Here is a 14,514-nt window from a genome sequence, read left to right as displayed (position 1 = left end):
TTAAATTATAGTTCTTCAGATAACGTGTATCCAAACATATTAAATCACATGATATATGTGCACATAAATGGTACATGCTGCAGCATATTATGCCTTAGCATAGCTTGTAATATTAGATAAGCGTAAATCTACGGAGCCCGGTAAGGGACACAAAATAAAAAAAATATATCTGGCGCGCGCCACATATTATCCGGTCCGCACCGGATAACTAAGTAGCGCGCGCCAGATAATAACTTGCTCAGGTTCTCGCCACTACACGCATGGATCAAAATAGACTAACAATCATTCGTAAACCCGATGTCCTATGTACACACTGATGTGCACGTAACAGAACAATTGGCACTTGGAGTGTTGGATGGCCCAATGGTTAGCAGTGCGCTGTATCATAAGGCCTGCCATTGAGTCAGCTGGCGTGGTTTCGAATCCTCGGTTGTACGTGACAAGGAGAAGGGTCGCCTGTCCAACCTCGTGGTTTTCTCCGGGTCCTCCGGTTTCCCCCCACTGCTAAAGACCCCTACGCGCAAGCGAATTATTGAAATAAAAAATTAAACCATATGTTAGTCCCGAATTGACCCAGTTTGTTTCAAGTGGACGTTAAACCTCATTTCTCTCTCTCTCTCTCTCTCTTTTGACAGTTGGAATTCGAAATATGAGTAGGATGCAGTGCCGCTGCCTTGCCTCATATTCTGGCATTAATTAGGCGCTAGTTATTATCCGGCGCGCGCCAGATATTTTTTTTATTTTGCGTCCCTTACCCGGACTCCGTATAAATACTCTATATCGTAAACTTTTTATACCCTAGTTGTCGTAAGCATACCTTCCTGTATCGGAGTTATGCTACAACATGTACCATTTATGTGCACTCCATTAATAGAGAATCATTATTAACATCCAAATCGCTGCTAAACTACACCAAATCCGTATTTGAAACATACCATGGTCACCAGGACATCGTTGATTGTTTCATACCCGAGTCATCACGCTGTAGTGAACATAAATTCCAATAGCAGATTTATGCTATATGGACCATCTAAATAGAGAAGCATTCTTGACATCCAATTTGCACATGCCCGTCATTACCATAGTGATTCCCCGAGAGTACGTGACAAGGAGTAAGGTCGCCTGTCCAACCTGGTAGTTATCTCCGGGTCCTCCAGTTTCCTTCCACTGCTAAAGAACCCTATGCGCAAGCGAATTATTGAAATAAAATTCCATATGTTAGTCCCGAAATGACCTAGTTTGTGCCGCCTGGACGTTAAACCCCATCTCTCTCTCTCTCATGCACGTAAAGAACACTTAAAAAATCAAAATAAAAGTAGGCCGTGGTGCCGCTGTCCGGGAAAAATTTCAACCACAGCACATTGGGTAAGACGCTGGCTCGCTGGCCTGGAGGTCGCGTGTTCGATTCCTGCATTGGGCGAGAAAAATTTATCAGTATTTTCCGGCGTGTGTTCCCTGTCAGTGGTACAGAACGGAGAGTCAAACAAGGTCAGCTGTCTAGTCGTTCGGATGTGACGAAAAACAGAGGTCCCGCGTATACATAGGCGCGCACTTAAAAGATCCCTTGACAGCTGGAATTCGATATAAGAGTAGCCCATAGTGCCGCTGCCCGGGAAAAATTTCCCTTGTAGCACAATGCATGGCGCATGCCCGTCTTCATTAGCCATTGGACGTTAACCCCAATTTCTTTTCATTTCTATGCGGTTAACGACACTGGGAGACATAACATGACAATGCAAAACAATAGGGCCTAAATGTCAACCCTTTACATCATCTATTTTATAGACCAAGTCCTATAAAATAACCCTAAAGCTTGATCGGATCTTCATTGAGTCTGCCTACGTAGTGACACACAAATGCAATAGTACAGGTAGTAACGCAAAGAAAAATTGTGTTATCTATATGTGTAATGTCAAAACGTGAAATTGCATCGGGTTTTCTAGAAATAGTAAGCATACCACTCTTTACTGAATAATGTTATTGAAGGGAGGAGGGGGGGGGGCATTTATAAGTATGGATTTCTTTATTTCCTTTTTGTTTTTCACTTAAGTAATACCCGGCTGTGTTATGGCTATGCCATGTACATTGTTTAAGATAAAATATTATTTGAAAAATTGAATATCTCAGTTTCACTGCAATGTTCTGCTTTTTGAAAATGCTGACCCCAAAGCCCTATCCCTGACACTATTCGTAATAAATCAGTCTGGGAAAATAAATCCTTACGTAATTGCAATTTAAAAAAGAAAAAAAAATGTTATCGAACCCGGATTAATAAACCCAGTGCTAGTGTACTAGATCGGATAAATGTGTTGTGGATAGGAAACTACACAAGTCAATTAGAAATTAGGAAAAAAACGAGGGGCGCTATTATCGCAGTGTGTGTTTATATTTTAATTTCCTATTTTCGAGTCGATTTTGGCTTGTATAGCGTGCTGTCGCCTCACATTTTGTCGTAACTTCTACTTTTCGACTTTCGCGCTTTGAAGGGGCGAAAAGTTGAAATAACGAATGGTAGTTATAGGTTTCTTTAGTTTCCATCCCGTGACTTCTGGCTCAATTTTTCAACCGGACTGTTAGAATTATCTCTGCTTTTGTTCAATTTCTATTGCTCTTGACGAATAGTTTATATCATCGATACTTTGACTTTTCAAAAGAATCATTGATTCCGTGATTAAAATAAATTTTAATAAAGCAGAAATGGAAACAACAATATGTATATATGACAAATATTTTGTTCAGTGTCACCTGCTTTAAACCACGATTTGAAACGGCATTTTCTGTTGGTTATTTGGGAATTCCATACAAATGTTTTTAAAGGCACATCGAACCAAACAGACCCCTTCACTTACAGCTTAATAGTCAAACAAATATGTTCTGTTTTAATGTGAGGACCATTGTTGTAATATAATTAAGCTTGCCTTGGCTTGATCGCAGCTTATCCGAACAGAAAACCACGACAAATGAAATGAAATGAAATGTTGTTTAATGGCACGTCAGCTCCAACCGGGCTATATTGCGCCAAACATATGGTGAATCTAACGAGACAAATTAAAACAATATCACATAAATGAATTTATATATGTAAATAAAAACAAATATCACAGAAAATATATTAATTAAAAACAAATATAACAAATCTTTTACATACATAAATATTTAAAACGATATACATGATTAAATATATACAATTAAAATTGAGAATAAAAGTTTGTCTCTTTTAAAAATGTTAGCAATTTATCATATAGCTCCGGTTGAACAAATAGCTGACGTACTGACTGGCAACGGTAGTATTTAGATCTAATATACTTGAGATGTTTGCACTCAATCAAGATATGTTTCACTGTCAAAGGAACATGGCAGTGAACACATTCCGGTTGAGGCTCTCGCTTCAAAATGAAAATGTGAGTTAAAAAGGTATGGCCAATTCGAGAGCGACACAAAACAACTTCATCCCTCCTGTTGGTTCTATAGGAGTTTGGCCAGTCTCCTAAGAGAGGCTTAATGTGATGAAGTTTGTTTGTGTCTGCAAGATCCCAAGACCGTTGCCAGCGGCCATATGTAAAAAATTTAATGGGGGATTTAAAATCGGTGAATGATAAAAGGAATTTTGATATGGGAAGATCTAAAGCAGACTTGGCAGCTAAGTCTGCCTGATCATTCCCTTTAATATCAACGTGACTGGGGAGCCAGCAAAGGCCTGTGTCCTTGCCGATAAACTCGTGTGATAGTAGCAGACGATAAAAAACCCACGACAAAGGGGGGTAACTCTGTTTATGAATGGAAAATGCAGGAATGCTTAAAGATGTATTATGCAAGAGCTAAACACGACTGGCTCTCTCTGAAGGTCCAGAAAATTGTAACATAACCACAGTATATGTTAACAAAGTTCCAATAACCTGAAATATACAACAAGTCACATAAATTAATCTAGTTCGAGTTCGTATCTTTTGGTCAATATTGCTGAAATGGATTTTTCCATTATGTGTTAGTATAAAGTGTATTAAATAGAGATGAGCATTCTACTTTTACAATAGACTTAAAAGTTACCTTTCATTACAAAATTGTCAACTGGCAGTCATTTTAGCAATTCTTACCAATTGGGTCAATTGTCCATATTGGCCAAAATCACCAAAGTAGAATGGTTCGTACCTCGACAGCCGTTACTCCAATAACGCTAAAAATTCGGAGTATTATTATGTCATGCAATATAAGTATATAAACCAATATTTAGCCAAACTAAATTGGGTACGATTTACTATTTTATTTTTTTTAAAGTTTCGGGTGATTTGATACGGAATGATCCCTCTATGTATAAAATCTCTTTGATTACACGCAGGTCTCTGATATTGTGTATGAGTGCAAGAAATATCACATAAGGCGATGGTTTAAATAACTGCTAGTATAAACGACCCAAAAATCTGGCAAATGACCTTTGTATTATGCAAAAACACACTTTTCCCCTGATGAAGGTCTGTAAATATAGCACCCCGATATGTTGGAAATCAAGCGTTAATTTATCACTCCTTTAATCAACGCTATAGTACTCAGATTAATTTACTTAACATTAAATTAAAAACAAAACAATATCAAAATAACAACGCAAGATAAACTCAGATTTAAAATGGGCCTACCAATTATATCCGTCCACAACAAAATGGAACGTGCGGATTACATTGCGAGTGTAATACTATAGGGGTTATTTTAGTTCTAAGAAAAATGTTCTGTTTAAAATAGAAATCTTCACCTACATGATGTGTGACGAAAACTAGGGTAATGAAGTAGCTTGCATTATTCTACTACTATCTTAGACTTACTTACCGACAGTTATATCAGTATCGTTCAGTCATCTCGTTCACTGATTAGTACAATTAACTAGAATAGTGTTGACGTAAAACGGTGCCTATACGAAACACTTACCCAAAAATGGTAATTGCCCCGCCCTAATAGCTGACACATCTACACTTTGTATATAAGAAAGAAGGAGGTTAAATTTCCCTTAAAACATCATTCGGAGTTCAGGGTAACGTCATACCCACAGCCTCTTCGGCTAAGAGGCCAGGGATACAGACATCATGATGAGACCGTAGAGAAGACATAATCCGTGAGTTTCTAGGGGTAACGTCATACACACAGCCGCCTCGGCTGAGAGGCTGGGATAGAGACAAAATGTGATGTTTAAGCCGTTACGTCAGAGTTATAAAGTAGTTTGCTGTATTTGTTATATAAACTTAGTAACACCATAAACAGTGTTTCAGACCTAATTGATCATTGGAAATAGTTATCACAACGTGAAGGCAATGGAAGTCCTAGACGGAAGTGGCACATCTGTCCCCATAGTGTCACAAGAGAAACATACGTCGAAAACCATGTGAAAGTGATAGAGGGTACAGCATTTGATTCATGAGGAGACGAACCCTATCGGTATCCAGACTTCTGCGACTTTTAGCTTTATGCGACTTTCCGTTACGGAAAAACCCCCACCCCTCTTCTGAAATTCTTGTAAACACGATAGAGGCTACGGCTTTTTCAAATTAAGTAGTAAGCATCGGGTCATGGGAGGATGAACTCTAGCAATATTCAACGTTCTGCAACTTTCCATTCCGGATTTATCCCCCTTTGCCAAATAACTTGTTACCGCGATAACTACTTTAGTTAAGAACGGATTTCTTTCAAATTTGCTGGGAATCATTGGGTCATGAGAGGATGAATCCTATCAATATCAAGCACCCTACGACCTTTCCGTTCCGGGGTCATCAAATTTGATTAACATCCAAGTTTTCCTTTATGATAAGCTACAATTGAGACAAAGCTGCTCTTGGGCGTATTTGTACGCTATGTTAATTAAAGTTTATATAATGTCAGTGTTTAAAATGAATAGCGACTTTATTTGAAAGACATGCGGGACGTCATGTGAAACATTTAACCTCGACACAAATAATTCCTTTGATGGATATAATAGAATTAAATGTCGATAAATGCTTCAGAATGTCGCAATATTACAGATTAACTTCTTCACCAGCATAAAGAAAATATTGGACATCCACTATATTAAGAGCATGAGGTGAATGAAATGGATTCAACGTCCTACTGTATAGTCAATTACATGTTATTCACCAGCATATATACATTCCTTAGTTTTCATTTTAACTGGCAGGATAAATGAAATGAAATGAAATGGGGTTTAACGTCCTACTGTTCTGCTCCTAACCTGCGCTAATGAAGACGGGCATACGCCATACAGTGTGCTATGAGGGAAATTTTGCCCTGACAGCGGCACTACGGCCTACTCTTATATCGAATTCCAACTGCCAAGGGATCTTTTACGTGTACGCCAATGTGTACACGGGACCTCGGTTTTTCGTCCCATCCGAACGACTAGACAGCTGTCCTTGTCAGGCCTTCCGTCCTGCATCACTGACAAGGGGGAACCACGCCGGAAAATCGGGATAAACTTTCTCGGCCAATGCAGGGATCGAACACCCGACCTCCAGGCTAGCGAGCCAGCGTCTTACCCACTAAGCCACGTGATCCCCTGGCAGGATAAAGGCACCATTTTTTACGCAGTGGTATGAACTGAAATGCTATTTAAGGTCTGCTTTACCCGGGCTAATAAAAATAGGACGAGCATACAGAATGTTATGAGATACATTTTGTCCTGACAACAGATATACGCCCTATTGTTATTTCAAATTCTAAATGACCCGAGTTCTTTTACGTGCACGCCAATGTGCACACAGGACCTCGGCTTTATGTCCCGTCTGAATGACTAGACGCTGTTCCCTGCTAGTTCCCCCATCCTTCACCACTGAAGAACCCACCCTCACCCCAGTGGGGAAAAAAAGAAGAACTTGCTTCTAGGTTAACACCGAGATCGAACACAGCATCTCCGCCTTAGCGAGCCATTGCCTTACGCACTGATCAACCGTGGCTCACTTCGCAATTGTGGATCGAAGTTATTTCTTTGGTTGATTTTGTATGATTCGCATGACGTCTGGCCACCGCAAGCTATCGCGCGATCCTTAACTGTCGACTGTTCTACCTACCCTTACTCATTGAATTCAGTCGCGACCCCATGGCAACTGGGCGACCTCATATGGGAACCCCCACAGTTTAATGGACTCTTAATATTCTTAATAGAAGGGTAATGTCTTCCATTTGAAATAACAAAATGAAGCGGTGTAGTGTTCCCTTTTCGTTTTATCTTAACCGAGTTAATGACCACTGGCACGAGGAAAATATTCCAACATAGGGGGCGTTTCTACCTAATACATTATATGAACGTGTTTAAACAGATTTAAGACCTGGCACAAACAAAACTTGTATTGTCCAAAACATATTGGTCCAAATATTACCCAGATCGGTCGATTCCAATTAAAAGTCACACCACGTTCCCCCTGATAACGCCAGCAACATCAACAATTCATTAATATTGAGTTAGAGGTTTAGCCCCTTTAAAATATAGTCTGTTGAATAGGTATATAGACTCTCCCAATAATTCGACCACCGACCTCTAGGATAAACCACTGATTGTGTCATACCTAAACCAATCTTAATTACGGTTTTCCTAAAACATATAGGTAGCGGTGGGTGGGAGAATGGTCTAACATGTGCGTTTCCATTCCCAGTTTGTACCTGACAAGGAGTAGGGTCGTCTGCCCAACCTCGTGGGGTTTCCCCCGAGTCCTCAGATTTCTCCCTACGACCACAGAACCGTACGCACAAACGAATTATTGAAAAAAAATGAATAATCATATTCGTCCCGAAATGACTTGGTTTGTGTCGAGTGAACGTTAAACTCTCCGGCTAAAGAACCCTACGGGCAAACGAATTTTAAAATAAAAAAATAACCCAATACAATCAGGTTGTGATATAGTTTTTATTAGGCTGTTAACGTCGACTATTATAGGCTCGAGTTATGTCTTGTTTTAATCCATACAACACGCCTGTTTGGCCTGCAATATCACCTCCCGCTCCATCTGAAAAGAAATATAATTGGCCTATATATCTATTTTAACGATTCCACAACATCAGATAAGCAGCCGTGCACATAATATTGTGTCCACAGTTTATAAAAAGTCGGTTCTTAAACATATTCGAATCTTTCCCTAATCGTGTTTTATGGTAATTCTAATTGTTTGACGATACAAAAAAGGTGTAATGATTGTGCCCAATCGCTAAATGACACTCAAGGGGTTATAAAACCATCCATATTTCCAGAGACGTATCTTGGACCTATACACACCTGTGTCACTCGGTCTTGTCAAACATGGACTTTCGCAGTTTAGACTTTTAACAGCTATTTTCGGTTTCTGGTATGCCCCAAATACTTTTATTAACATGGGAAACCATGCTGGAAAATCCGATAAACTTTCTCGGCCAATACAAGGATCAAACGTTGGACCTCTAGCGGGTCAGCGCCCAGTCACTAATCGCCGTGGGTCACAAACTGGCAAAGGCAATTCCGTTGCATAGGGTAAATTGTCATGGGCGGAAGTGCTCACAAGTACGAATCTATCCAAAGTTTTGCACAAATCACTAAACCAAGTATCGAAATGTCTAATTTATATTTTTACCGGCATTAGATGTCGCGATAGTTTTTATGCTTGTAACACAGAAACAAGTAGAAAAATCTGAGTTACATAATTATTTATAAGTCATTAAAGCCGCTGATCGTCAAATGTTTTTTTCGGACAATTCTATTTTTCTTACGTCTTTATCCAGGATAAATTCCACTCAAAATTGTTTAACATTTAGTTAAGAACACACAATCAAAATATCAACAGTAGATAATCCCCATGCTCATATTCAATAGGATTAAGAAGAAGCTCATCAAAATATTTTAGCGAAGGTTATATCATAAACTCAGGCTTTTCTAAGTTTTTGAAACTTGTGCTCAATCCTTTTGATATTTGTCAATAAAATATGTTTAAACTATAAACTCAGAAGATGGAAGGACATTGCCGAAATGAAATATATTTTGCATTTTCTGAATTCCTAATTATGCTACACAAAATGAAATCAAATGAAATGGGATTTAACGTCCTACTGAAGCTACACAAAGTACATTATTATAATCCTTGACATGTTCAATAGGTGCATGTGCAAATGGGTCGATTTGATTAGTGATTAGACAAAATAAATATACGATTAAATTTGCGTTACGCAACAGAAGAGAAAGTCAGTCTGTTTACTAAATTTAGTTTATTTTGTTTGGCTTTAAAGTTGTCTAGATTGGACCACAAAACTAAAAGTGACGTCACGATCACCCCCCAAACCGCTCCACAATGCCCACCGCCCCATCGAAGACGACCTAGAGACCACACTTGTACAGATAAATTAACGACAGGCAGTGACGAGGTACTCCTTGCCGATCGATCGCGACTCGCAACCCGGATGGGTCGCCGACGGGGATGAATCCTCCCGAACACACGAAGAGAGCTAGATTTGGCTGATGGCACAGGCTATTCCAGCCGTTTGCCTGTAGGTGATTTCGCGGTCTCTTGAACCCCCTCTTCAAAGTTCAGTTGTTCGCTATCTGGCTCGTACAATGGATCTTACCACCCACTTGGAGTAGCAATCCGAATCGCATGTACAGGCTGCATCGTGAAGAAGACCTCTGAGAGCAGAGATGCCCCTCGCGACTTTTTCTGACGCCTGACGAGACGGAATATATGCATCAATTACAAAACCCGATGACGAATCAGCTCTGTGGGGAATTGTCACTTCCACGGATGTACCCGAGACATTGACAGAATTACAGAGACAAAGAAGTCTAGTGATTTCAAATAATCAATTAATAATAATGAATTTGTATAGCGTCTCTCATCTAGAATTGTTCTACTCGATGGCGCTGCGCTGCACTGTCACGTTTGGTATTCACAGTTAAATAAGTGAGTCTTTAGGGATAATTTAAAGGACTCTAATGTTCAGACTTCCTTTAATGTTGCTGGGAGTTTATTCCATTGGATGGGTGCTGCCACTGAAAATGCCCTATCACCACATGACACTTTCAAAGTTTTGTGAACCACAAGGTCGTGTTTTGATATTGATCGAGTTGTTCTTTCTCCACTTTTGATTTGTATAACATCACTCAGGTAGTCAGGAGCTAAACCATAGATGCACTTGTAAGTTCAGTTTAGGAAAGTTTGCAGTCATCCATACTTTGATGCTCTCAATGCAGCGTTCTAATTACTGGTGTTTGTCTGGAATATCACATGGTGGTCCTATAAGATAGAGTTGAGTGTCATCTGCAAAAAGATGGTAGTCTACACAGTGTTTGCGGATGATTTCACCAAGGGGAGAGGTATAAATAGTAAACAGAATTGGTCCCAAGACCGATCCTTGGGGAACACCAAATTGTAGTCGGGCTGAATTTGATTTAGCATTGTCTACACATACAGTCTGGTTACGATTAGATAAATATGACTGAATAAGCTTTACGTACAGCAGTCAAATAATTTTAACCTATATTTGAGTCTGTGAAGTAAAATATGATGATCAATAGTGTCGAATGCTGCAGATAGATCAAGCAAAACAAACAATATCACACACTTGTTGTCCATACCACGCAATAAGTCATTACTCACTCTGACTAGTGCAGTTTCACAACTATGGTTGTCTCGATATGCGGACTGAAATGGTTCCGAGAGATTCTCATGAGTTAGATGTTCTTTGAGTTAACTTTCTCGATGACTTTCGACACAAACGATACATTTGATACTGGTCGGTAGTTTTTAAGACCGTCTGGATCAAGGTTTAATTTCTTTAGTAATGGTCTGACATGGGTCGTTTTGAATGCAGTCGGAAACTGGCAGCTAGGGATGCAATCATTTATTAAAGTGAATAATATCTGAAGTAGGTGTGGTAAGCATACCTTTAAGAGCCATGTTGGTATAGCGTCTAGACCGCATGATTTTGCGGGAGCATTTCGAATAATTTTCTCGGAATTTATCAGAGAAACTGGATTAAATGTTAATCGGTTTGAATCATCTACACTGTCAAGTAAGGAAATATATATGTTTTTCGGTCTCAGCCACATCGGGAAACTGATCACGGATTTTGTTTATCTTACTTATGAAAAAGTCAGAGAAAACCTCTGGTAGAGTATCTTTGTCAAAACATGATAGGTACTTATCCCCAGAAGGGTCTTTTGTAAGGTTGTTGAAAGTTTGAAACAGTGTTTTAGAGTTACTGGGTGTGGTTATGAGATCTTGAAGATATTTAATCTTGGTTAATCTTAACTCAAGATGAGTACTGGTTACGTTTACATTTGTATATTTGACGGTGCACTTCTAGACCTGACCTTCGCCAGCTGGTTTCGGCACTCCGACATTGGTGTTTTAATGTTAAAATGGAATCATTGTACCATTTACTGTCTGTCTAAGGTACCACTATGTCTTGATTAAAAACTAACCACTTATCATCAACAGAGTCTAATTCAGATATCTTTTGTAAAACAGTTTCAATATTGATGTCCTTTATGAACTGACCCACGTTGATATTCCGGCACTTCCTATATACTAATTCAGTTTTAGTAGGGGCTGTTTTTGACAGGTTTAGATCCACAAACACACTGAAGTGATCTGATAATTCGTGGTTACAAACATACACATTTGTTATCAGTTTTGATGTTGATTTGCAGATAACTAGATCTAATGTGTGGCCGCTACCATGTGTGGGTTTGGCAACAAGTGGTTTTAATCCAAAACTATCCAATATCTGTGTAAATCTCTGGGAATTATTGTCGAGAACATTGTGAACATGGATATAAAAATCTCCAAAGAATAGGGGTTGACTGCAAGTTACATTAAGATCACAGATCAATTCAGGGAATTCATCCTCAAAATTTTGGAAGTTTAGTTTGTTTTTAGAAGAAGAGGGAGGTCTGTATAAGGGAAATATTCGAACAGAAACATTATTTTGCTGCAAGTCGAAGCCAATATGTTCGAAACTCTTGAAAGATTTGATGTCACAGCTATTAAACTGTTTCAGAGATAGTGACTGTCTGAAGATAATTGCTAATCCACCACCTCTAAGAGGTTTGGCGATTTTCAAACAGAATGTCCTAGTCTGGGGGGGGGGGGGATTTCGTTGATAACTATTGTGTCATTGTTTTTAGACATGTTTCAGTTATTAACAATATATCTATGGATTCATCTAAGATACACTGATTCAGTTGAATTGGTTTGTTTCTGACAGATCTTGAGTTTAGCAAACAAAGTTTCAACTTATCATTATTGACAGATTTTAACCCAGATTTATTGGGTGTTTCTTGAACAGTATTGGGGTAGGCTGTGAACTTTTTTCCACCTCGCCTACTTCTTTTGGTTGATTTAAAAGAGTTAACGTTCAGAAACTTAATAATGTTAAATACTCCAGGTTTAAGTTTAAGGTCTGTTTTGTTTAAGCGGAGTAAGTCCTCACTAGTATAAGCCACCATAAGTTTCACTCACTAAACTGGATGAACAAAGATCACTGTATCGCTATTGTCAATATTTCAAATGCATATTTCTCCAAAGTTGATGAAAATTTCTGGTAATAAATCAATCCATGGTTTTCCCAGGTATCTTATGTTAATCCATGCCAAATTTCACAATTACACACTTTCATATAACCTGTGAAGATACACAAAATGTGACAAGAGCTCTCACTAGCGGCTTCTTAGCGCAAGGGAAATAACTCAGTTAAAGATACTTTGTTTTAAATATTTTCAGTACAAAAAATATTTACACCCAGTTGTTGGTGGTGGTGGTGAAGCTCCAGGTGGTGGTGAACTCCCAGTTGGTGCTGGACCTCCTGGTGGGCCCTGTGGCATGGATATTACACCCAAAAATATAAACACACAACGACACGATAGTGAACATCTTCAACGAGATCAACGGATATGTCACTAGGAATCTAGAAACGTCTGAATTGGTAACTGAGTGTGGTTTCTTTTATAATCCCAGAGGAGTATTAGATCGAATTTTATATTTTCTCATTTTATATTTTTCTCGTACGTTATGTGACACAATAGCAATCGAGGGTCAAATCTCAAAATACTTGATATATGGAGAATGTGATTATAGGTTGTTGTACTACTGCATTTGTTACAACATGGAGATTTCTTCTTTTTTTTAAAAAAACTAACACACGACAATAACGCGGGTCTACAGAATGCACAACAAGGTCGTTCTCATCTATCCGAAATGTAAAAAGCTAGCCACACAGGGCGTGGAAATACGCACACACAGTAGCTGTCCGAAAGGAAAACTTGGATGTTGAGCAAATTTGATGACTTCGGAACGGAACATTGCCTAACACCCGAGTGCTTCCACCAAATTTGAAAGACATCCGTTAAAAACTCTAGCCTCTATCACGTTCACAAGGTTTTTGGCAATGGAGTGATAACTCCGAAACGATAATTCTCAGAACGCAGAATATCCGTAGGGTTTACCCTCTCATGACCACAAAGCTTCCAAGCAAGGAATCCATTAAAACTAAAGCATCTATTACTCTCACAAGTTTTGTTTTGAAAACGTAAAGTCGCGGAACACGGAGTATTGACAGGGCGAAAATCAATAAGGTTCACCAATTCATGTCCCCAATGTTTATGCAACCAAAGTTGAAAATGTGGCGTTAAAAAATGCGTTCTTAAGGTTTTCGGTGTCCTCTTGGACGGAAAGCCGTATAAAGCTGAATGTCGACAGACTTTGTCTTCTCCTCAATTTGATAAGAAACTTTCAAAGACTGTAGCCTCAATTGCGTTCAGAAGCCAGTTGTTGACGGACCGACGGACAGAATGAAGACAAAATACGACCACACTGAAATGTCTATGTATAAAATATGCTCTTTAAAAAGATTATTATTTTCTAACTAGCAGGATACCCGGCTTCGCTCGGGGGTCATAACTCCGAAACCGGAAGTGGCAGACTAACGCCCCCTGGCCTATGTTACTCCCCGGTCCGAGCTACCCCTATACCCCAAATTTCAGACTCGGGGCAGACCTAGTGTAGCCGCCAACCCCGAACAGACAGACAGATACCCCGGCTTCGCTCGGGGGTCATAACTCCGAAACCGAAAGTGGTAGACTAACGCCACCTGGCCTATGTTACTCCCCGGTCCGAGCTACCCCTATACCCCAAATTTCAGACTCGGGGCAGACCTAGTGTAGCCGCCAACCCCGAACAGACCGGCTTCGCTCGGGGGTCATAACTCCGAAACCGGAAGTGGTAGATTAACGCCACCTGGCCTATGTTACTCCCCGGTCCGAGCTACCCCTATACCCCAAATTTCAGACTCGGGACAAACCTAGTGTAGCCGCCAACCCCGAACTGACAGACAGACAAACGACAGTCACAAATATATAGATTAACTATCTAGGTATTTTAAAAAAACAACACGAAGAGTGGACTGTTAGAAGAATATAGCTTAATTATTATTTCCTCAATTGCCTCAGACACATAAATATGGAGGATTGAATACTCTTCAAAACAAGTAGGGGATATTGAAATGCAAATACCTATGCAGGTTGTC

Source organism: Patella vulgata, chromosome 6, assembly GCF_932274485.2.
Source record: "Patella vulgata chromosome 6, xgPatVulg1.2, whole genome shotgun sequence".
Taxonomy (NCBI): domain Eukaryota; kingdom Metazoa; phylum Mollusca; class Gastropoda; family Patellidae; genus Patella; species Patella vulgata.
The sequence above is the reverse complement of the archived record's forward strand: the minus strand, read 5'-3'. Positions refer to the sequence as shown.